This window comes from Condylura cristata, unplaced genomic scaffold, assembly GCF_000260355.1.
Source record: "Condylura cristata isolate star-nosed mole 26May11 unplaced genomic scaffold, ConCri1.0 scaffold00015, whole genome shotgun sequence".
Classification (NCBI taxonomy): Eukaryota; Metazoa; Chordata; class Mammalia; order Eulipotyphla; family Talpidae; genus Condylura; species Condylura cristata.
The window spans coordinates 37,311,028-37,335,108 of NW_004567116.1; the positions used below are offsets into that span (position 1 = coordinate 37,311,028).

General features: G+C 42.8%; 1 protein-coding gene across 2 annotated transcripts in view; it reads right to left on the reverse strand.

Moving 5' to 3' along the window:
* The window catches only part of NUMA1 (nuclear mitotic apparatus protein 1), a 57,878-nt gene extending 34,497 nt beyond the window's left edge, over window positions 1–23,381 (reverse strand). Inside the window, exon 1 of one of the 2 annotated variants that reach the window (XM_012725368.1) lies at window positions 23,363–23,381. The gene's annotated coding sequence lies outside the window, so the exon portion shown is untranslated. Of the gene's footprint in view, window positions 1–3,585; window positions 3,726–23,362 lie in introns of those variants that run through there. The other variant, XM_012725367.1, reaches the window with a different exon arrangement.
* Between the last annotated feature and the right edge of the window lie 700 nt (window positions 23,382–24,081).

Here is a 24,081-nt window from a genome sequence, read left to right on the forward strand (position 1 = left end):
GGGGGTGGAGTGGGGAATGGGATCAAAAACGGGGCGGGGGGGGTGAAGGGGAAGTGCACGGGACTATGGTGATGGCACAAGGGTGATTCGGTGATGGGAAACCCACCAGATTACAATTGAGATGAAAAAAAAAAAAAGTACAAAATGGTGTAAAAATAAACTATTATTATTAAAAAAAACAAACTAGTTCACCTGTGCTGGAAGCCTCATGGGAAGTGGGAGATAATGACATGGTTGCTGCCTTTGAGGGCCTTACAGTAGTGTAAGAAATTAAACATACTTGAGGTAGTAAATAATGGAAAATAATTAAATCCAAACACAACTTAAATACTAATTATAATTAAGTGCTTCCTGACCCTGCAAAACCCAACATGGAATCCACCTGTCCTACACTGACAGTCTTGGAAATGAACCAATTCACCTGGGCTTTGGCAAGAACAAGTTGAAGAAGCTCTGGGAGGGCAAAGAAGCTAAGAGACGCTTGTGCTATGCAGTCTTGAATGGTCTTTACCCAGCATGGCCTATGCAACCAGCATGGGCACCAACTGCCTAGCTCCCTAAGGCAGATGGCCTACTGCACCATAGAAAGGCTTTTGTGGTGACTGGCTAGTCCAAAGTTGGAGGGACTGTGCTTGGCCCTTATGGTGAAGGCAGCAACAGCCAGATACTCTACTGGAGCTTCTTTAAGGGGAGGGGGAAAAAAATTAAAAAGCTGAGTTATTCATGAATCAAGGATAAGAGGCCCAGGTTACTTCTCCCTCGTGCCCAATGCTACCTTACACAGACTTGCTATCCCTTTGACAAGGCTCAAGACTTTAAAGAGAAATTTTATTTGCAACCGGAGGTAGAGCTTGCCCCTCCTCTGAGAGATTCCACAGCTGTGCTGCTAAAAATGACCTGAGGTTTAACCAACCTCCTCCCTTCATTTAGAGGCAAAACATACAACCCTTATGTCCTCCCAGGGGAGCCTGTGTAAAACTAGTTCCACCACTCAGAAAAGCTAGTGTCAAGGCCAAATGCCTTCTTCTGTGCTCTCCTGGGCACAGAAACTGGAGGAATACAATACACAACATGAGGAACTCCAGAAGGATCCTGTCAATTCAAAGCATATAAAAGGACACTTTCTTGGGGACAGGAAACTGAGAGGAGTCTTTCAGACAGCCCAGCCATGTACTCTTCTCTGGATAATGAATGACTGAAGCTAGGAGCACAGCTAGTCCTGGACATTGTGACTATAGCTTTAAACAGGCGTTGGCCTGAACCCTAGGGCTCCCAGCCAGAGCACTATTCTCCCCTCCCTCCCCGTGAAATCTGAGGCAGGCCCCACCCAAAAGACTCTGTGATGGTGCTGGAAAAACAGATCCATACAAATGTAGCCTGGAACCATTTCACAGAGGATCCGGTGAGATCTTCTCTAACTAAGCTACAAACCCCCAGACTCCTCACAACCCTCATCAACAAACAAAACCAAAACCTCCTACTGCAGGCCCTCTGAAGGCACTTTCTGAGCTCTCACCTACTAGATCTTCAAAAAAGATCTAAAAGAGGCATTAGAGAGCTGATAAATTGTCCTCTTTTCCCTGGGCTCAAAACGGAACAAAGACACAGAAGCAGTCGCCTTATGAACTAAAGGTCCTGCATCCTCTTTACATTTTTCAAAATAATGTAACTGACAATGTAACTCCCTCAAATTCCCACACTTCAGAGACCCCTCTGTTTCCAGAGAAAATACATCAGGACAAAAAAATTGACATGTAACAGTCTCCAGAGAAAATACCTCAGGACAAAAAACTGACATGTAACAGTCTCCTGGACTGTACCACTCTGGATCTCAAAGAGTTAAAGGCCTAGCTCTGGTTTCTACCAGGCCTGAAACTAATGCAAACCACCTGCTCCGAAGCAAGACCAGAGGGTCAGGTTGCTGAGCTCTGGGGTCTGTTCTGCAAAAGTTTCAATTTTAGGGGTTGACCAAGTGATAGGCCGAAAGCCGAGGGTCTGAGCTGTAGTAACACTGTTCTCCTTACCCCACCCCCAGCCTGGGTGCCAGCTCCATTCCTGACTCTTAGCCACTTATTGCCTGTCTACACCAGTCCTACTCAAGATAACACCAAAGTGACCTTTGGTCCCAGAGAGCTGCCAAACTGTACTGATCTATCAGCTCCCGCACCTTGCCTCCACTGAACTTACTCCCTTGAGCTAGCCCCCATTCCCAGAATTTCAGTGTCCAATGCCCACATAAGCTCCCACCTATTTTTCCAAGTCTCACTCCTTCTTCCACGGTTCCAAAGGCCCACGGCTCATAAGGGAAATAGCTGTCACATCTGTGTATCCATGCTAAATAGCAAGATTTACTACCACTACCCTGACAGCCTGCCTGCTTGCAGCCATAATTCTGTGCTGTTGTCCTTTCTAAAAGGGAACAGTCCCACCATCTGAGAACCCATCATCAAAAGGGTGAACAACCCTGATCTTGGTGCTCCTCCTCTAATCCTGAGAGGGACAGCTCAGGAGGCGTAGGCAATCAAGCACCCAGACCTCACCTGGTAGGTTTTCTCAGCTGGGCCTAGCAAATGCCAAATTGTGTCGCCACAGCTAACTCTCAAAGAACAGAATAGGAAATATCTCGGTGCATCCCTTCCATGTGGAAAAGATGAAAGACCCAAGACCCAGCACCTCCAAGAGAGGAAAAGGAGGGAAAAACAGAATCCTTTCCAACTCCTAGGCCTGAGTAGAGCTCTTATCCAAGTCCAAAGGTTTCTCTGCACCCCCCTGAGGTCAGGGCAAACCAGCATGCTGGATGTATTCCCTGGACCCCCTAAAGGGACTAGCTCTGGACTAGGGCTTTCCCTACTTCACAAACCACCCACCTTTTTGTAGCTTAGATTTTGACTCAGAACCCCCAACGAGCTGGTGAGAAACAAGAGTGAACTGCAAGGAAAATCAAGATTTCCCTCTTTCTTCAAAAGTAGATTACTGTATCAACCCTCTCCCCAATACTTCATATGTCCAGATCAAAAGGATGTGGGCAAAAGGGCTGTAATCATGAACTAGACCTGGGGCCTCAGTTACGTACTATGTATGGGCGCACAAGAGTGAGCAAGCACACACACATTCTCTCTCTCTCTCTCCCCAGTAGATTTTATCAGCACTTCCCCCCACTGTTATACTCACACACCCTGGTGCCTACCCAACTTGTCGACAAAATGACCTTTCTCACTCCCCACCATTGCGTACACACCCAGGCCTCACTCAGAACTGGAAAAGCTCTGTTGAGCTGTCTACAGCTCAACATGCAGGCACACACACTTCCCCCTATGAACAAAAACACGACGCTGACATCTATGCAAGGAGGAAAGAAAGCAACCCTCTGCTCTGAAAGGCGCCAACTCCCGGATGTTGGCAAGCTCCACTCCCAGCGCCTGTTTTGAGTGTTTACTTGCTCTCCCCCTCTCCTTTCCCTCCCCTTTAAGGATGGCGCAGGAAAGGGAGGTGAAGGGGGAGACTCCACCGCACCCCTCGTCCATGTATGAACAAAAACCCAGAGAAAGAGTGAGGGAGAAAAAGTCTCAGTGCAGGGGACCTTACCAGACTCCTAAAGCCAAATGTATCTACAGGTTTTAATCCGCCATTAGCATTTAAATCTTGAAAGGAGAGGAGGAGGGGGGGCTAGTGGAAAGTAACCCCACACACAAAAGAAAAGTTGTTGGTTTTCTTCTCAGTCAGCCTGGCAGGAGCGATCTTCCTGGCTGACAGCCAGAAGTGCGTCACAGCCAGGAGTCTGCTTTCTTTAAAGGCACAGCAAGCTTCCGCAATATGGGAGCTGAGGCAACGCAGGGAACTCTCGGCAATGGGGGTGGGGGGTGGCAGTCAGGGCAGGGAGGGAGGGGCGCCCCGGAGAGGAGGGACTGAAAAGGCTTGGCCCACAGACAGAAGAATAGGACGCATGGCGGGGAAGGAGCGCATGGCGGGGTGTGAGCGGGCAGACAAAAAAATACCACACAGTGGCAAAAGCCAAACCCAACTGTGGTATAAATACGCAAAACACATCTCACAGTGGCCTGACAAACCTGTTATCACCTGACAGTCCCCCTTCTCTTTCTTAAGACAGCAGAGACAGCCTATCCATCTGCTGGCCAGCAAAGAAGGTAGGCGGATGATTAGATCAGCCCTCAGCCTGGCAGCAAGCAGGGCAGGGAGGAAGACCCGGGAACAGAGTCTTGAGAGAGCAAGCGAGACATGGGCCCTTTTGGAGGGGCAGCATCCTGCCAACTCTAGAACAGGCTGTGTCTTTAAGCACACACATGCGGCTCACACACAAAGCACCTCGCCTTCCCCGCCTGCCCTGGGACATGGCCACCTCCCCTACCTCCACCCCTGCCCATTCCCAGGGGAATCTCTCCAGCCCGTACCTTCTACACAGCAAGGCCAGGATGCCGCACTGTGCCCGCTCCTCCCCTCGCCACCCAAACAAGAAGCCCAGGCAGACTGTGGCCCTAGAGTACAGGCCTGCGCTGTCCTGTCCCGGCGGCTGCGTGCTATTGTCGACTGTGGAATGGCCGCCAAAATCCCAGCTGTGCTGCCAGAACCTAATCCTCTGTTCCGCTCAGCATTTGTGGGGAGGGGCTGAGGGGCCAAGGCACAGACCTAGTATGGCAGGCACTGGCTGGTATCCCTTAACAGACACAGGCTCTGCATCATACAGCCATAGATGCTGCCTCTCCTACATAGCTGAAAAGAAAAGATGTCTGACTCTTAGAAAACAAAAACAGTGTTTCCACCCACTCACCAAGGCTACCAGAGAAACCCACCAGACAGTAATCAGGAATGCCCTGATCTTACTATCACTAATACCACAAATATTTATTAAGTACCTACTACGTGCAAGACACCATAACAGGACATTATAGAGAATTAATTAAACCCAGTATCTAAAGGAAGAGAGGCTATATTCCACAGGAGATAAGAAATATGGATCAAGTGTTTTATTATAAGACAGTATTGCTGACTTCCACAAAAAGACAAAGAAAAATCCTATCAAGTTGAGAGTAGGTAAGGAATACGAAAACAAATATTAACTTGGTCTTTAAAGCACTTAAGGAGAATATTCCCAGATGAAAACAGAGGAGTGTGGAGAAGGGAAAAGAGGTATGGAAACAGTAAGGAAAAGGTCTGAAGGGTGCACTGGGGTCAGAGTTGAAAAACCCTGAACTTCAAATCAAAAAAAGTCAAATAAATGGGCCCTCCCTGGTGGCGCAATGGGTTGAAGCACTGCACTAAGAAGCTTAAGCCACTTCCGCATAAGTTTAAGTTCGATCCCCCACCTGCCCTGGAGGAGACCCACAAGGGGAGGCAGACCTCTCCTGACCCGCCCACTGCTCCCCTCAGCAGTGTACTTCATCGATCTGCCTGTTCTGCTCCCCACTCTGTTCCTGGTGAATCCTCTCACCCTCGGCATCTCTGGCCTGTACCCCAGTTCTGTATGAATAAATAAATCTTTAAAAAAAAAAAAGTCAAACAAATATTTGAACATTATTTTGTTGTCTTTAATGCAGAGATGTGGTGCAATAAACAGTACTTTATAAAATGATTCTGACATAGAAATAAATGAGACTAGCAGCAGAGAGGAAGGAATAAGAATGCTGCCATGACAAACAGGATACAGGAAATAAGAACATGAAATAAGGTAAAAGAAAATAGAAAGGGAGCAAGCATGACAGTGGAAGATGGAATGAAGAAACTGAAAGTGGAGAAGAACTGTAAAGGAAAGCATGAGGGAAGAAGGGAGAGAGTACAGAGAGGCCATTTACAGAATTAAATCAAACATGGAGCTGATATGGACTGTGTCAGCACACGAGAGAAGAGAGGATATAATAAACAGCAGCTAATGCTTCCTAAGTGCATACTGTACACTGGCCATTATTCTACTGACCTAGTACATATTAAGTCAATCTTAAAAATTCCCTCAGGGAAGTAAATACTATTATTACTCACCTTTACAGAACAATGTGAGCCACAGAGGTTAATTTGCCCAAGATCACAGTTAATGAAAAGCAAAACTACATAGCACTTGCTGCTATATGATCTAGGCAAGTAACCTCTGAGTATCCCTATTTGTTAAAAGAAAAAAAAAATACCACCACCCACTTTATCACCTACTTTATAAGGTGATAAAGACTAATTCAGGGCCTCCTTGGTGACCTAGAGGTTGCATCTCAGCCCTATCACCAATAAGGCCTGAGTCAGATGGCTGGCAGGGAGCTGACCCACATGGCTCAGCAGACCTCTCTCCTATCTTGCCTGCTGCTCCGCTTAGCAATGTATTTCAGCAGATCCACCTGTTCTGCTCCCTACTTTGTCTCTTGTGAATCCTCTCACCCACCCCACTCCCACCTCTGGCCTAACACCCTAGTTCTTCCATGGGGAAAAAAAAGAAAAAGATTAATTCAATACAATACACACTGGCTAGTTCCAGCTCACAAGGTACAAGGTGGTGCTTACAAAGGTAATTCTTATTCCTGGCTCATCACCAAGGTATCCAAGCAGAAGTTGGCTCACCACCTGCCAGGAAGCCACTGGGGTTGCTCCTCCCTGGAGCAATAGTTTGGATAATTGCTTTCCTTCCGTTAGTATGCCTTTCTGGTTTTATGTTAAGGTCCAGCTCAAATTTAAACTTCTCAAATAGTCTTAACAATTAACAGTGGTTATCTTGATATGGAATTAGATTATGGAGACTTTTCTATACTGTTTCTCTCATATTTAAATTTATTTTAATAACCATTTATTTATATGAATGATCAGAAAAATAGGTCTACATTCTGCATTTGGAACTGTCTTGTTTTAACTGTATATGCATGGAAGTCTTATCTAGAATATAAATTCTTCATGAGTATAACCAGCTCTCCCCTTTCATCTAACACAGTACAAAGCACACTAGGTTTCCTTCAATCTGTTCCACCAGAGTACATCTGGATGGCAGATTCCAAATTCATCCTTCAGAGAGACAGTGAATGGTGGGCATGTTGCGAGATGTCAGGAAGACCAAGGTCTACAGCTGCAGAGAGAAATCCTATTCCCATCTCTCCACTTCTCCCAGATCATATACAGCTTAATCCAACAGTATTCACCTGCGGTCCGTGGTTAGCAATCACCATTAGCAGAAAAGCAAATTCTTACTCTTAAAAAGGAAAGCAAAGCCAAAGCATGAGAGGAGTGGCACTGTGTGGGGGAGGGAGAGGCTGGAGAAACTGGCCTAGCTCCCTGGGCTGTCCTTAAGAGCAGGCCCAGAAGCTTGACAACTCTGGTGGAGAGGTTCCAGTGGAGAGTTCAGCCACTCTGAGGCTGCACAGCTGGAAGCTGTGGTCTTAAGTTTAAAGCCAAGCTAGGAGGAAGAGGAGGCAGGGAACACACTGGTGTGTTCCCCCTCCCCATGAATGCAGAAGCAAAACTTTTCTACAAAAGAAAATGGCAAACAAAATTCAGTAGTTGGCAGAATCAACATCAACACTACAGAAAATGTCTGAGGTGAAAATAGGAGGTAGGCCTGATAAAGTTGCCCTGGTCACATCTGGTATTTTGACAGCCCTGAAGTTCCCTAGCACTTGATAGAACTGATATTGAGCCTCTAAAGAATACAAGAATCCAGAGCCCTCCCTGGTGGCCCAATAGGTTAAAGCGCAGCACGGCAAGATGGCTGCAGCCCCTTTAGTGCTAGTTCTATCTTCAGCCCAGAGGTGATACACATGATGTAGCAGACTTCCCCTGTCTCACCAACTGCTCCCCTCAGAAGAGTGCCTGTTCGCCCCACTCTGTCTCTGGTGAATCCTCTCACCACCCCTGCACCTCTGGCCTGTACCCCAGTTCCAGATGCATAAATAAATCTTTTTAAAAAAAGAATACAAGAATCCCCCCACCTTGGCTCTAATCTTAAGGCTACAGCTTCCAGCTGTGCAGCCTCAGAGTGTCTGACCTCTCCACTGGAACCTCTCCACCAAAGTTGTTAAGCTTCTGGGCCTGCTCTTCAGGACAGCCCAGGGAGTGAAGCCAGTTTCTCCAGCCCCTCCCTCTCCCAACACGGTGCTGCCACTCCCCTCAAGTGGCAGCTGACTTTCCTACCCCTCCTCCCAAGCTAGCCAGGGAGCAGGCAGCCACCTAGCTCCTGCCTGAATCCACAGCCCCTACTAATTGGCCCCAGAAGACTAGAATAGAGTTAGAATAGGGATTCTCTCTTTTAAAAGACAGTGAATGGGGACCCTCCCTGGTGGTGCAACAAGTTAAAGCAGACTGCAGCATGACTTCAACTCCTGCATAGGGAGGTGCTCCCCTCAGCAGCGTATTTCAGTCACTCTGCCTGTTCTGCTCCCCACTCCATCTCTGGTGAACCCTCTCACACCTCATCCCCATCTCTGGCCCAGTTCTTGTATGCATAAATAAATAAATCTTAAAAAAAAATAAATAGGAGACAAATGACTAGGACAAAATTTGGAGAGCACAAATAGAGTTGGGGTTGGGGACATAATGGGCACTGTATGACAGCATACAGGTTATTTCAAAGTATGTATTACATCTCAAGAGCCAAGGGATAGGTACATTTTATTCTTGCTGAAATGTAAATGTTACTTTTTTTTTTTTTTGTAATTGAAGGAACTCTCCAGCACTGCTGGTAGGAATGCAAACTAATACAACCACTATGGAAAACTAGACGGTTTCTCAAACTGCTAAACATGGAGCTTCCATTTGACCCAGCAATCCCACTCCAAGGCATCTACCCAAAAGACACAAAAACACTGATTCAAAAAGATACCTGCACCCCCATGTTTACTGCTGCTTTATTTACAATTGGAAAGACATGGAAACATCCAAATGCCCAAAAGTAGATGACTGGATTAAAAAGATGTGGTACATATATACAATGGAATATTACAAGTCATGCCTATTTCAGCAACATGGATGGAGCTGGAAGGGATCATGCTTAGTGAAATAAGCCAGAAATGAAAAAGGGAAATACTGGATGGTTTCTCTCATAGCAGGAGCATAAAGGAACAGGGGGGGAAAAGATTATAATAATAATAAGCAACTATATACCAGAGACATTTTACAGGGATGGAGTGGGGAATGGGATAAAAAAATGGCGGGGGGGGGGGTGTATACAGGACTACAGTGATGGCACACGGGTGAATTGGTGATGGAAGTCCACGAGGATTACAACTGAGATGGGGAAAAGGCACAAAATGATGTAAAAATAAACTAATAATTTTAAAAGCTAAAAAAAAAAAGAAAGAAAGAAATTGGAAGAGAAGTGGTCTCTCTGGTGGTGCAAGGGGTTAAAGCGCAGCACTATGAAGCTGTCAGCAGCCACTGCAGTTTGATCCAGGCCAGGGAGCTGACCCACATGTGCAGCAGACCTTTCCTGCCTCGCCTGCTGCTCCCTCAACAGTGTATTTCAGTCAATCTGACTGTTCTGCTCACCTGTCTCTGGTGAATCCTCTCATCACCACCCACCCCACACCTCTGGCCTGTACCCCAGTTTTTGTAGGCATAAATAAATCAATCCTAAAAAATTTGGGAGAGAGCAATTCCCTTGAGACAGTCCAAAAATAGAATGGTTCAAATATAAATAATCTGCCTGGCATTCAAGACTTTTGATGAGCTACCCCAGTTTTATCTTCTGCAGTCATATTGATGCCCTTAACTAAACCCTTCACCTTGCCATGCCAGACAGGTCTTCTTAATATCCTCTGAAGTCCCTCTGAACCTCCTAGTCATTCTACTACTAGGCCAACAGGGATGCTTCTGCTGTAGGGAGCTTCATATTGGGGTCCAAAGAGAGTCCCATCTCTCAGTCCTGTGGGTCCCCCAGTGAGGGAAGGTGGCAGAAAAATCCCTCCTTAGGGGCCCACTGTCCTATGCAATCTTTCTAGCGTTTCCTTGATGTCCCAGCATAGTAAATATCTAAAAACTATCATTATTGTTGCTGTCAATGTTGTAATTAATAGTTAAACTTTAATAAGCACAATGTGCCAGGCACTATATTAAATACTTCCCAGGCTTTATTTTGTTTAATCCTCACAATAACCCAATGACACAATAACCCAAATATTATTTCTATTTTACAGAAAAGAAAACTGAGAATTAGAAAGATGAAATAACTTGCCTAAGGTCATACAACTAGAAAGTGCTGGAACAAAGTCTGAGCCCAGTTGGGTATGTTCCCAGAACACATTTTCTTACTCGATCATTTCATTGAATCCTCAGGACAATCTAGTAAGTAGACTTTATTTTATTTTTAAATTTTACTTATTATGCATAAAGGAGTTGGAGTTCAGGCCAGAGGTGTCGGCTGGTAAGAGGATTCATCAGAGACAGAAGGGAAGCAAATAGGCAGATTAACTGTAAGACACTGCTGAAAGAACAGTAGGTGAAACCAGAGAGGTCTACTGCACCATGGGTTAGCTCCCTGGGTAGGGATCAAACTGGTGCTGCTGTGGCTGCTGCTAGCTTCACAGTATTGAGACTTAACTCCTGTGCCACCAGGGAGACCCTTTATTTTTATTTTAAAGATGAGGCCATCTGAAGCTCAAGAATTAAATCACCTAGTCACATAAGTAGTGACTTATCTATCTGGTCTCTTTATTATCCTCTACTGATTGTAAGGAAGCAATTGGTGAAAGAATGAATAAAAATCAGCAGTCTCAAAGAAGTTTTGTCTTGCTACTGCCACATAAAAGTCAATTTTTAATTAAAGCAGCTGTACTTTCAAAAGCAATCACTAAGGCATTTTTTTCTAAAGATGTAAGGGTTGGGTCTCCCTGGTGCCATAGCGGTTAAACTCTCACTGCTACCAAGCTATTGCCAGCCATTATGGCATGAATTCAACTTTGACCCCTTGCAAGGGAACTGACTCACCAGGTTCAGCAGACCTCTCCTGTTTCTCCCACTTCTCCCCTTACCAGAGCATTTCAGTAGATCTACCTGTCCTGCTTCCCACTCTATCTCTGATGACTCCTCTCACCCCTGCACCTCTGGCCTATACCCCAGTTCTTCTAAGCAAAAAGTAAACAAAATCTTTAAAAAAGAAATTAAAAAGATGCCAAGGGCTTTATAAACATTAAGGGACCAAAACTCCTTTGAAGCAGTAAGCATGGAAGAAGGGTCTTCTGTGAAGGAGAAATGTTGGACAAATCTCAAAGGTGAGAAAGAAAGTTGGAGTAAACACCACTGCTAGAGGAAAGGTCTGCTTTTTCAGAACCCTGACCTCAGATTTATTTGCCAGGCCGCCTTCTCCCTCTTCTCCTGAGGGTACTAGCTGATTAATGAGGCAGTGTTGGTAAGCTTTCAGTTTCCTAGGGAGAAAAGCAGAGGGCAAATCAAAACCCAGAGAGGATTCATTATAACATCCAAGAGGCCCTATTTGGTTCTCCCTCAACAAAGTCCATCTACAAAACACCTAAGAACCTGTTCACACTCTATTTCACTGTCACAGAGGAGTAAATGGTTGTCCCCACTGGCAATATATCTAGCACTATGTTCGCTCACAAACACAGAACCAATGATGAGAAAAGTAAAAGAGGCTCAAAGAAGAACAACTTCAATATAAAACTTTTTTTTTTCTTCAAGAGCTGAGGTATAGGCCGGCGACTGGGGGGGTGGGAGGAAGGATAGGATGTGTGTGACAGGATTCAACCGAAACAGAGTAGGGAGCAGAACAGGTAGATCGACTTAAATAATACTGCTGAGGGGAGCAGTGGGCAAAGCAGGAGAGGTCTGCAAGGGTACCACCTCCCTGGCAAGGTACCCAACGCATACTATTGTGGCTTTGGAGGTTCACAGTGCTACCTCTTAACCCCTTGTGCCACCAGGGAGGCCCCAAATATAAAACTATTTTATACAACTCCTAGAGATAGTCTCACTAATGGTAGAAAAGATAATTACTAGATAAGGTGTTTGAGGTAAGTCCTCTGGAGGTAAGTCCTGGATCAGTCACTACTTTTCTTGTAGCTTTAGGAAAGTCATTTGCCTAGCTAGAGTCTCAGGAAAAAAGAGGTTGGCATAAATCATATCTAAATTTTCCAACTCTAAATATCACCATGATTTTTTTCCCTCCAGGACACCATTCTCAAAAATAAAAATCTTGCAAAGAAATTAATTTTCATCCCCATCCCTCCCCTGCCCATCACTGTCTGGCGAAAACTTTACTAGTTAGGGTTTCCCCCAATCCCCACCACCACCATCAAACCCCCTAGAATCAGGCACATTGTTATCCTACTGGGTCTCACCCCCAAAGTGAGACCCTATTTGAGAAAATGTTACTTCAGAACATAAGCTTGGAGAAAAGGATCTTCTGTCAAATCTGCGGTTTGTTTCAAAAGTCTTTAAGTAGCTATGAAAATTCTGAGGGTCTCTCTCTTTTCCTCCCCTTTCCATCTTTGTCTTCCATGCCGCTATATCTTGTACACAACACCGAGACTCTTGTATTTCTGGTTCCAAATCCACTTCTACCACACCAAGATGTCTAGTCTTTTCTACAGACAGAAATTAGTAAACACAAATTAAATAGTGGTTGGGTTTTTTTTTTTAACACATTAAAAATTATTTTTTATTTTTTATTTTTGTGTAGAAGAACCAGGGTATAGCTCAGAGGTACTTGGGGTGGGGGGATTTGAGAGATTCACCAGAGACAGAGTGGGGAGCAGAATGGGCAAATTTACTGAAATACACTGCTGAGAGGAACAGTGGACAAGACAGGAGAGGCCTGCCACACCATGTGGGTCACCTCCCTGATGGGATCGAACTCATGCTGCAGTGGCTCTTTGTAGATCTTTGCAATCACTCCTTTTTCAGTTGTATGGAGTGCAAAAATTCTCTCATCAGTAGGGTGTCTGTTTTGGTTAATGTCTTTTTTGTTGTACAGAGCTTTTTAGTTTGATTTAATCCCAGCTGTTTATCTTTTCCTTTACTTTCTTTGAGTCTTTAAAGATGTTACTGAGATGTATGTCATGTAGTGTTTTACCAGTATTTTCTTCTATATATTTTGTGGTTCAGGTCTTATGTTCAATTCTTTTATCCGTTTTGAGTTGATTTTTTTGCAGGGTCTGAGGTGGTAGTCTAGTTTCATTCTTTTGCTTGGGGTGGTCCAGTTTTCCCAGCACCATTTATTGAACAAACTATCTTTGTTTCATTGTTCTTCCTCTGTTAAAGATTAGTTGTCAACATATGTGTGACTTGATTTCTGGGCTTTCTATTTGGTTCCATTGATCTGTGCTGTGTGTCTCTTGTTCTAGTACCATGCTGTTTTGGTTATTATAGTTTTGTAATATAGTTTGATGTCTGTGCGTGTCGTACCTTCATTCTCCTTTGTTTTAGTCAGGAGAGCTTTGGCTAGTTGAGATTTTTTGTGGCTCCATATGAATTTCATCAATATTTGTTCTATTTCTTTAAAGAATGTCATTGAGATTGTATTTGGAGTAGCATTGAATCTGTAAATTGCTTTTGGTATGATGGTCATTTTGATAATGTTAATTCTCCCAATCAATGAGCAAGGGATGATTTTCCATATCTTTGTGTCTTGTTTTCTTTTAACAATGAAAAATCACTAGTATTTTTATGCATGAATTTTCATGTTTCCCAGTTAACAAATATTTCACACAGTCCTCACAACAGCTCTGAGAGATAGATAACACAGTTTTCACTGTCAAGGAGGAATGAAGATCCCTGACTTGCCTAAGATCACATAACTAAAAAGCAATAGAACCACGATGTAACAGGTCTCCTGGCTCCATCTGGAGCTCTTTCCAGCAGTCCCACCCAAGATAAACATGAGCCACATATGAGCCAGCATAATGATCATTCCTATGTATACTTTGACTGAATTTGAGAAGAAAATAGGGGTGGGGAGATAATAACTAGAAAGGGTTTAATGGGTGCTGGTCATGCTTTTTCTCAATAGAGCACTAGTTGCACAGGTGTGTTCACTACAGACATGAGCTACATATACACTTCATGCACTTTCTGAATGTACGTTATACTTTCATTCAAAAGCAGACAAAATGCAGGTAGAAACTAATCACAATTAGGAGCACTAAGTTGGATGCCTCAGGGCCACATATATATTTACCTGACTTCCCAAGCAGCATCTACATATAGGAAATCTGCATGTTAAATGAGGTACAAAATCCTTTCAAACTCAAATAATATATCCATCCACAACATGGCCTATAAAGTCTAAAGTATTTATTAACCAGGTCTAAAACAGAAAACAACAAAACAGTAACTCTCATTTAATGCCTAAAGAAATTTTTTTTAAGTATGTATTTTAGGGCCCTCCCTGGTGGCGCAGCAGGTTGAAGCATAGCACTAAGAAGCTAAAGTCACTTCCGCATGAGTTCGATCCCCGCCTGCCCCGGAGGTGACCACATGGCACGGCAGACCTCTCCTGACCCACCCGCTGCTCCCCTCAGAAGTGGACTTCATCCATCAGCCTGTTCTGCTTCCCACGCTGTCTCTGGTGAATCCTCTCATCGCCCCTGCACCTCTGGCCTGTGCCCCAGTTCCGTATGAATAATAAATAAATCTTTTAAAAAATATATGTATTTTTTTAACTTATGCATAAAAGAGCTGGGTTACAGGCCAGAGATGTATGTGTGTGTGTGTGTTTGTAAGGATCCACCAGAGACAGAGTGGGAAGCAGAAAGGCAGATCTACTGAAATACACTGGTGGGGGAAGCAGCGGGTAACAGGCCAGGTCTTCTACACCATGTGGGTCACCACCCTGGCCAGAGATCAAACTCATGCTGCAGTGGCTGCAGATAGTTTCATGATGCTGAGGTTTAACCACTTGCACTACCAGGGAGGCCCAAGAAAAGTTTCTTAACAGAGATTGTTATAGAATTGACTAGGCTGTGGCTATGTTAAAGAATATAGTTCATTTTCAAATAAATTTATATGCAGTATAGGCCCAGTATATAATACTGAAAAGAGAATTCAAAACACTCAGATGAAGTCAAAAGACATTGCTCTGTTTCTGAGTTGGGATACTACTGTAAAAGGTTTCCTATGCAACTAATGGGAAAGAGATTTGGTCCTTTAGTGACTTTGACAGTAATGCAGCTCCCACTCACACACAAAAAAACAGTAATATGAAATCAAAGCAAGTCTCACTAAGTCTGCTGCTAAGCAGACCCAACATACACAAGCATAAATTTGTGTGACACACACACACACACACCTCTCCTTTTCTTTTGCTTATAGAGAAAAGATTCACTAGAAAGTAGCTACACATTTCCAACATATCTAATCAACTACTAAGAGCTAGGCCCTTGACTTTTGTGGGAAAAGAAAGTCAGTCTTTCCTCTAGATTCTACCCTTTTGAAGATCCTAGTCACAAAAGTAAGACATTTCTTCTCTTCTGAAAAGAGATTTTTATAGGGAATTTTTGGAAATTCAGTTCCTGTGAGGCAAATGTGGGGAAGGTACCATCATCCCCATTTTATATAAATGGACAACAATTCGTCTGGTGCTTTCATTTCCAAAGGTCATTTTTGCTAACAGGACTTGATACCCAAACCCACTCCCCACAACTTTCTCCTTCCAGCCTCTCCTTAATTTTGAATTTATGTAATAATGATGAAGAAGCTATCCTACATCCAAAGAATGTTAATCTAAGATTCTGAATGAGAAACTCAGAATCAAAGAAAGAACAGTACATTTTCTCATGCAAGTAAACAGGCATGCTTTAAGTGGTTCTCTGAAAAAGTAATTTGGCAATATATTTCTTTCCTAAAAAAATGTTAACATTATGCAAAGTGAAATAAACCAGACACAAAAGGGCAAAAATTGCATGATCCCTCTTAAGAGGTACCTAGAATGGGCAAATTCACAAAGACAGAAAGCAGATAGAGGTACTTAGGAGTTGGGAGGGGAGATGCGCTGGGGAAGAATGTGAATTACTGTTTAATAGGTACAGAGTTTCTGTTTGGGATGATGAAAATGCCCTGGAAGTGGACAGTGGTGATGACTGCAAATATTGTGAACTTACTTAAAGCCACTGACTTGTAAACTTAATTGTAAATTTATATTAAACGGAATTTAACATTTAAACACGATTAAAGTGAAAAATTTTGTTATGTATATATTACAAAAAAATTAAAAAGCACAATTACTACAAAGACAAAATTCTTTGTATACCTAATTCCATTTACAGCAACAAACATTTACGAAAAATCTGAATATAAACACAGGCATGTTTACTTAGAATTACTTATCATTAAAAATATTTTTAGGACCTTCCCTGGCAGCACAGCGGGTTAAAGCTCAGCACTATAAAGCTATCATAAGCCACTGAAACATAAGTTCGATCCCTGGCTAGGGAGGTAACCCACATAGGGTAGCAGACCTCTTCATCTTGTCTGCTGCTCCCCTCAGCAGAGTATTTCAGTCAGTCTGCCTGTTCTGCTCCCCACTCTGCCTGTGGTGAATCCTCTTGTTACAGGAACCCTGTTACACTCTTACCCTCAACAACTCTGGCCTGTATCCCAGTTCATATATATATAATAAATAAAGCTCTAAAGAAAATGTCCACACATAGAACAGAAACGAGAAGTAAGGGATAACTCCAAAGAACAGGGTTAGAAAATGAAGATTCACTCATTATACATATTATTTATATTAGTTGTATAAAAGTAATATAGCATTGTTTAAAATAGAAAAAAATGGGGCCCGCCCCGGTGGCACAAAGGACTAAAGTGCAGCACTATGAAGCTATCCACAGCCACCACATGAGTTTGATCACCGACCAGGGAGGTGACCCACATGATGTGGCAGACCTCTTCTGTCCTGCCCACTGCTCCCTCAGCAGTGTATCTCAGTTCTGTTCCCCACTCTCACCCCTGCACCTCTGGCCTGTACCCCAGTTCTTGTATGCATAAATAAATAAATTTAAATAGAAAAAAATGTAATCACTAGAAAGATCCTATATGACAGATTTATGCAGTCAACTAGAAATATTTATAAAGCATTTCAATAGCATTAATACACACAAATTCATATATTAAAAACAACGAAAAATGGGAAACAAAACAGAAAAGAAAATTATAATGAAGTATGATCTGTACTATGTGAGAGAAATATGTCTAAGCACAATATCAAAAACACGAAAATGGGAAGTGATTTTCTCTCCATAGCAGAATTACTGATTTTAGTCTTCTTTACATGTTTCTGTATTTTCATATTTTCTACAATGAGCATATATTATGTTTTAATCAGGTTAAAAAATTTTTTTGATTCTACTATACAATCAAAAGCCCACTCCTTATTTTGTTTTCTTTTTAATGATTATTTATTTATTTATTCATATAGAACTGGGGTACAGGCCAGAGATGCGGAGGGTGACAGGATTCACCAGAGACAGAGTGGGGAGCAGAACAGGCAGATCGAAGAAGTCCACTGCTGGGGGGAGCAGCGGGTGGGTCAGGAGAGGTCTGCCACACCATGTGGTCTCCTCCGGGGCAGGAGGGAATCAAACTCATGCAGAAGTGGCTTTAGCTTCTTAGTGCAGTGCTTTAACCCGCTGCACCACCAGGGAGGGCCCAGATTATTTATTTATTTATATAAGAACTGGGGGGCACAAGTGCAGGGGTCAAAAGGATTCATTAGAGACAGAGTGGTGAATAAAACAAGCAGATGTACTGAAAACGCTGCTAAAGGGAACAGTGGGAGAAACAGGAGCGGTCTGCTGTGCCTTGTGAGTCAGCTCCCTGACAGAGGATGGAACTCAGGCCTCAGCAGTGATAGCATGATAGCACTGAGCCTTAACTTCTATGCCACTAAGAAAGCCCAAAAAGCCCACTCCTGGTGAGAAATTTTATTTCCAAAAGATTAGCAAACAATCTACTAGGCAAGAAGACTGTGCATAATGTATATGCCTAAGAAAACCATTTTTCCCCCCTCAGATAAAAGAAAACCTGTTTTTTGGAATGGAGAAGCTCAGTCTAAAAGGAACATAGCTCTGACCACTTCCTGTCTTCATGTTTTTGGAGTTGTTTTAGTAACTATAACTAAAGAATCAAGTATCCAAATATGAGATGTGTGACAAATTAATACCCTAAGTATTAAGACCACCCATACTCAATCCTGAAATCTATGAACTTAAATCTTTTTTATTTATTTATGCATATAAGAGCTGGGGTACCGGCCAGAGAGGATTCACAGAGACAGAGTGGGGAGCAGAACAGGTGCATCTACTGAAATACACTGCTGAGGGAAGCAGCAGGAAGACCAGAGAGGTCTGCTGTGCCATGTGGGTCAGCTCCGTGGCCAGGTGGCTGCTAACAATTTCATAATACTGAGACTTAACCCCTTGAGTCACCAGGGAGGACCTGTTAACTTAAATTGAAAAACAAACCAAGACCTAAACAGTATTAGGTCATGTTATTTGGTGCCCTAGAAGTTAAGTCACAGAGCTACCACCTTGAAGGCCTACCTCCACAGCCTGAGTTTGATCCCTGTCCAGTGAGCTAACCCTCTTGTTTCTCCTTACCAGTATATTTTAGTAGATCTGCCTATTCTGCTCCCCACTGTCTCTGGTGAATCTTCTCACCCCTCTCACCTCTGGTCTGCACCTCAAAATTCTTCCACACAAAAATAACTTTTTTTTAAAAAAAAAGCAAAAATGAAACAAAAAGCTATTTAAAAAAATTCAATAGCTAATTCCATACAGAATAAAGTGCCAAATTCTGTAGCATGACATAAAAGTTAAGATTCAACCATCAATCTTCCTTCCAACTTCATTTCCACTTCATTCCTATAAAATATCTTTACTTAAGGAATTTGTTTCCCATATGCATCAGGTTATCTTTCAGGCTCTGTGCCTTTGCTTATACTATGACTTCCCCTATGACTTCCCCCAAAATGCCCTTTCTTCTAAACCTACTGAACTTTCTATTCAAACTTCATAACTTGGCTCAAATAAATACCTTATCTCCCCTGATTCTCTCTTTGGTACCCCCATGGGGAGAGAGGAGGGAAGAGGAAACAACCTGTACATTTCTCTCTGTTCCTATATAGCTTGTTTCTTTACACATTTGGTTTTACTTCTCATTGATGCTAGCTGTATACTTGTTTGACTTGACTAAGCATCTAGAGAGCATAAACTACCTTATTCACCTATCAGCTCTATACCAGCATAATGCTTGCACATTATAAGTGCTAAATAATGCTGTTTGAATGAATGACAACCAAAGAGCCTTAATCTAGTAAATCCTTTTAGTGGGATAGTCTGTAAAGCAAACTGTCAAGGTGAACAGTCCCTCTAATTTAAAGTCACATACATATGAATGGCCGTGCTCATTGACAGGTATCTGTCACTTTAAGGGGACAGGCAAACTGTTTACAAAATCCTATTTAAAACTGAAGGGCACTGAGGAAAAGTATAGAAATTCGGGCCCTCCATAGTGGCACAGCGGATTAAAGCACAGCACTAAGAAGCTAAAGCCACTTCTGCATGAGTTCGATTCCCACTTCCGCATGAGTTCGATTCCCACCAGCCCCGGAGATGACCACATGATGTGGCAGACCTCTCCTGACCTGCCTGCTGCTCCCCTCAGCAGTGTACTTCATCCATCTGCCTGTTCTGCTCCCTGCTGTATGTGGTGAATCCTCTCACCATCCCTGCACCTCTGGCCTGTACCCTAGTATGCATAAATAAATAAATCTTAAAAAAAAAAAAGAATAGAAATACAAGGATTAAGAGGTATGGATTGTACCAGTCACCTTCTGCACTATTCTCCACTATTAAGAGTACAAATCTCCCAACCTGATGCCTAGCCTGCTTCACCAAGTAGCTTATTTGCCCTGTGGGGTTAATGTATAAGGTTTAAGATTTTAAAAAGCAACTAATTAGGTCACTTAGTCTACTAGTAACTGGCTGGCTCTACTGGGTGTTTTAACTTCTAGTTGTGGTTACACCGGGCTTTTTCCCTAAATGAATCCCAGTACACCAATTATTAACAGAATCCCTCTAAAGGAATGCCTGAAATTAGTAACAGGGAACAAAAACTAAATCACAACATATCCACACTGTCCATTTTGAGGCAGTTCACTCCCACCTCTCTCAAACAATAGATCCTACCAGGGAACCACTTCTGTCAGGACCAGCGTGTCCTGTGATTGTTTTGTTTTTAGGAGAAAGCTTTCTAGGCATGCTTCTCATTAATTAGCTACTTCATGTTTGAGCACAGAACTGTGACTGCAATATAAAGTAAAGTTACTATAACTTAGGGGTTGAAAAGAACCTCTATTCCTACCTAAATTTACTTCAAACCTCCTCAAAGTCTACCCGTTTTCAGATCTAGAACTCTCAGGGTCAATCGTAAGCTAAGAATGAGAAAAACAAGGCTGAGATTGAAAGGAAACTGCAAACGATCATATAGTGATTTAGAGACAGAATCTTGACCAGGCTGTTACTCATTTATTTTACTGGACAGCTCTCAATAAAGATCACCAATTCCAGGAACAAATAAATTCCAATGTACTACAATCTGTCTAATGTAGGTACATTCAAAATAGTCTTGCTGACTTGATTCCCCAAACCCATCCTCCAATCCATCCCACCTTTCTCAACCCCCAACTGTGGACCCCCACTCCATCCCAAATATGAATAAAATAATTTCTTCTATAAAAAACTTCTCAAAGATGGGCAAAACACTACACCACATACACCTCAGTAACATCTTTAAAGATACAGCACGATAGTGAAGGAAGGATAAACAGATGGGACTACATCAAGTTAAAGAGCTTTTGTACAGCAAAAGAGACATTACAACAAAACAGACATCCCTCTGACTGGGAAAGAATTTTTCAACACAATACTAGCAATAAAGGATTGATAACAAAGATATACAAAGAACTGATGAAACTCAACAAAAATAAACCCCATCAAAAAATGGGCAGGGGCCCTCCCTGGTGGCGCAGCGGGTTAAAGCACAGCACTAAGAAGCTTCAGCCACTTCCCCAAGAGTTCGATCCCCGCCTGGCCTGGAGGTGATCCACATGGCATAGCAGACCTCTCCTGCCCACCCGCTGCTCCCCTCAGCAGTGTACTTCGCTGATCTGCCTGTTCTGCTCCCCACTCTGTCTCTGGTGAATCCACTCACCCTCCACATCTCTGGCCTGTACCCCACTTCTGTATGAATAAATAAATTTTTAAAAATAAAATGGGCAGAAGAGCTAAAAAGACTTCTCCAAAGAGGAAATGCAGCCTGCCAACAAACAAAGGAAAAAATGTTCAACATCACTGTAATAAGGGAGATGCTAATTAAAACCACAATGAGATACCACCTCACCCCAGTGAGAATGGCACATCTTCAAACAACTAGCAACAACAAATGTTGGCGAGGATGTGGAGAAAATGGAATTCTCCTGCACTGCTGGTGGGAATGCAAACTAGTACAATCACTATAGAAAACAGTCTGGAGGTTTCTCAAACTGCTAAAAATGAAGCTTTATGACCCAGCAATCCCACTCCTAGGTATCTACCCAAAAGACATAAAAAAACACTGATTCAAAAAGACACCTGCACCCCCATCTTTATTGTTACTTTATTTACAATAGGAAAGACATGCAATCAACCCAAATGGATTAAAAAGATGTGGTACATATATATATATACACAACAGAGTATCACTCAGTGGTCAAAAAAGATAAGCATATGCCTTTTGCAGCAACATGGATAGAGCTGGAAGGGATCATGCTTAGTGAAATTAGCCAGAAAGAAAAATACCAGATGGTTTCACTTATAGCAGGAATATAAAGGACCAGGGGGAAATAATAATAATGAACAACTAAATACCAGAGACATTTTATGGGGGTGGAGTGGGGAATGGGATCAAAAGTGGGGGTGAGGGGAGTGCATAGGACCATGGTGATGGCACAGAGGTGAACTGGTGATGGAAGTCCAAGGAGATTACAACTGAGATGGAAAAAGGCACAAAACTATGTAAAAATAAACTATGATAATTTAAAAAAAAAAAAACTGAAGCTTCTACTTCATCTGCTTCTACATCATCACCTGGGAATCATCCTGATGGACTCTGGCATGCTGGTGAGTAGTGGCTGCTGTAGCCTGAAGAACTTTTGGCTAAGTCTACTAGAAATGGGACTACATTGGCTCCTAGCTACAATATTCTACAGCAACCACATTCCAACCTTTGGTACACCTCAAATACATTTGTTATTAGGGAGCACCACTATGAGAAAGGCAATTTTCTCCACTATCTAGTCACCCTGACCTGAAACCAGCATGAGCACCATGAATAAAAAGGATGTTAGACCTATTTAAACATTTCCAACATTTTTAAAACTATAATCAATAGTTTTCCTAGGAAGTTATTTACACATTCTAACAATATTAGCATTCTCAAAATACTCATAAAACTCTCCCTTAGGAACTACCTTTAAGTTTGAGGCATGTGAAACACAAAAATTAAGTCTTACTGTATTATAGTCACACCTCATTCTTCACCAAAAAGAGACTGCCTCACTTTACTCTTTGCCTCATACGTCAGCTGGCAATTTCCACAAACTGAATCTACCAAGCCAAGAGTGAACATTTGCTACTCCTGAGGCTATTTAAAAGATCAGCTTAGAAACTGAAAATATTCTGAGCCTTGACAGCATCACCAGAATAAATGGAAAGGCTGACAAAGAGAATTACAAATTGACAAATACAACTGTTCCACAACTCCAATTAAGAAGTCAAGATATGTGTATAATGTTACTTGTGCTAAAAGTAAACTATATATTACTTTACAATCAACCCAAACTGTTAGTTTTCACATATGAGAAAACTCCAGCCCACTGAGAGAGGACAGTTTGTTCTGGTTATGAAACTAGTTAGCAACAGTGAGGACTAGAAACTCCATCACCCTGACTGCCAACATAAACCACAAATATCCCAATCCATGTACTTCGTCCCTTCCCTGTCCCTCACTCCTTTCAAGGGGAAAGACGCAAGCAGTAAAGTACCATAACAATATTCCAAAATGGTTCTGAAACCTGAAAGTTTAAGACCAGGAGCTCTGTGCAGCTGTTCCCAGAGGGATATGAGTCATTGTTTAGTGTCTGGCTCACAAAAGTTCTGGGTAATCTACCTCAGAGCTGGGGTCACTGAAAGCTCTGGACACTTCCCCCCACAGCTAGACAATATGTTTATTAAACTTTCCTAGCCACCTCATGCAGTAACCATTTGCTTCAATAATTAAAAGGTTATTATGAAGAACCTGGATCAGGGAAAAATGAAAGTAGTACAAATCCTGTTCTGAAAAAAGCTGACTTGTGAAAAAAGAAGAGAGAGCAGAAACCATCTTGACTTACCACTTGGTGGAGAGCTTCCTCAGGTTTGAACACAGTGATCCCTGATAGTATGACTTAGAATTGGCTTTTATCCAGGGAGAAGGGTCGGGAATGCTTGTGCATTCCCCTATTCTACCCGCTGGTGGTCAGCTCAGGATCATATCATCCTGGGAAGCTCCAGTGTTCTGTAGATCAGACAAGCAACCGGAAGGGAAGCCACGCAGTCCAGGTCAGTGGGGTGAGTCAGTGGCAGAGCAGGAAAAGTCACTGGGGCAGAAATTCTGGCCTCCTGTGGCAAGACTGCCAAACCACACCCCCTTGGTCAGCACTGGGAAGGCCCTGCCCTATTAGGATTCTGGACTTCAAACCAGGAAAGTTTTTTTCCCCATGCCACACATTTCTAAGTGTCTCTCTCCTATGCAAAAGTCTTCCATGGTTTTTTCTGTCTAAAGTATCATATCTAAATTCCTTGGCTTACTTTCCATGTCCTCCATTATATGACTTCAAGTCACTTATTCAACATTATTTCCCACTTTTCCAGCATACACTCTAACCCAACCCAGCCAGTCTTCCCACTTCTCTACGCATAAGCCAAGGCCTTTCTCATTTACATGCCTTCAGTTATCCAGCAGCTGTCAATTCAAACACCCTTAGGAGTTAGGCAGATAATAGAAAGGAGTGCTCCCATATGGGCATATGGCAGAATTATGATATGCTTCCCCCATCTAAAAGCACTCAAG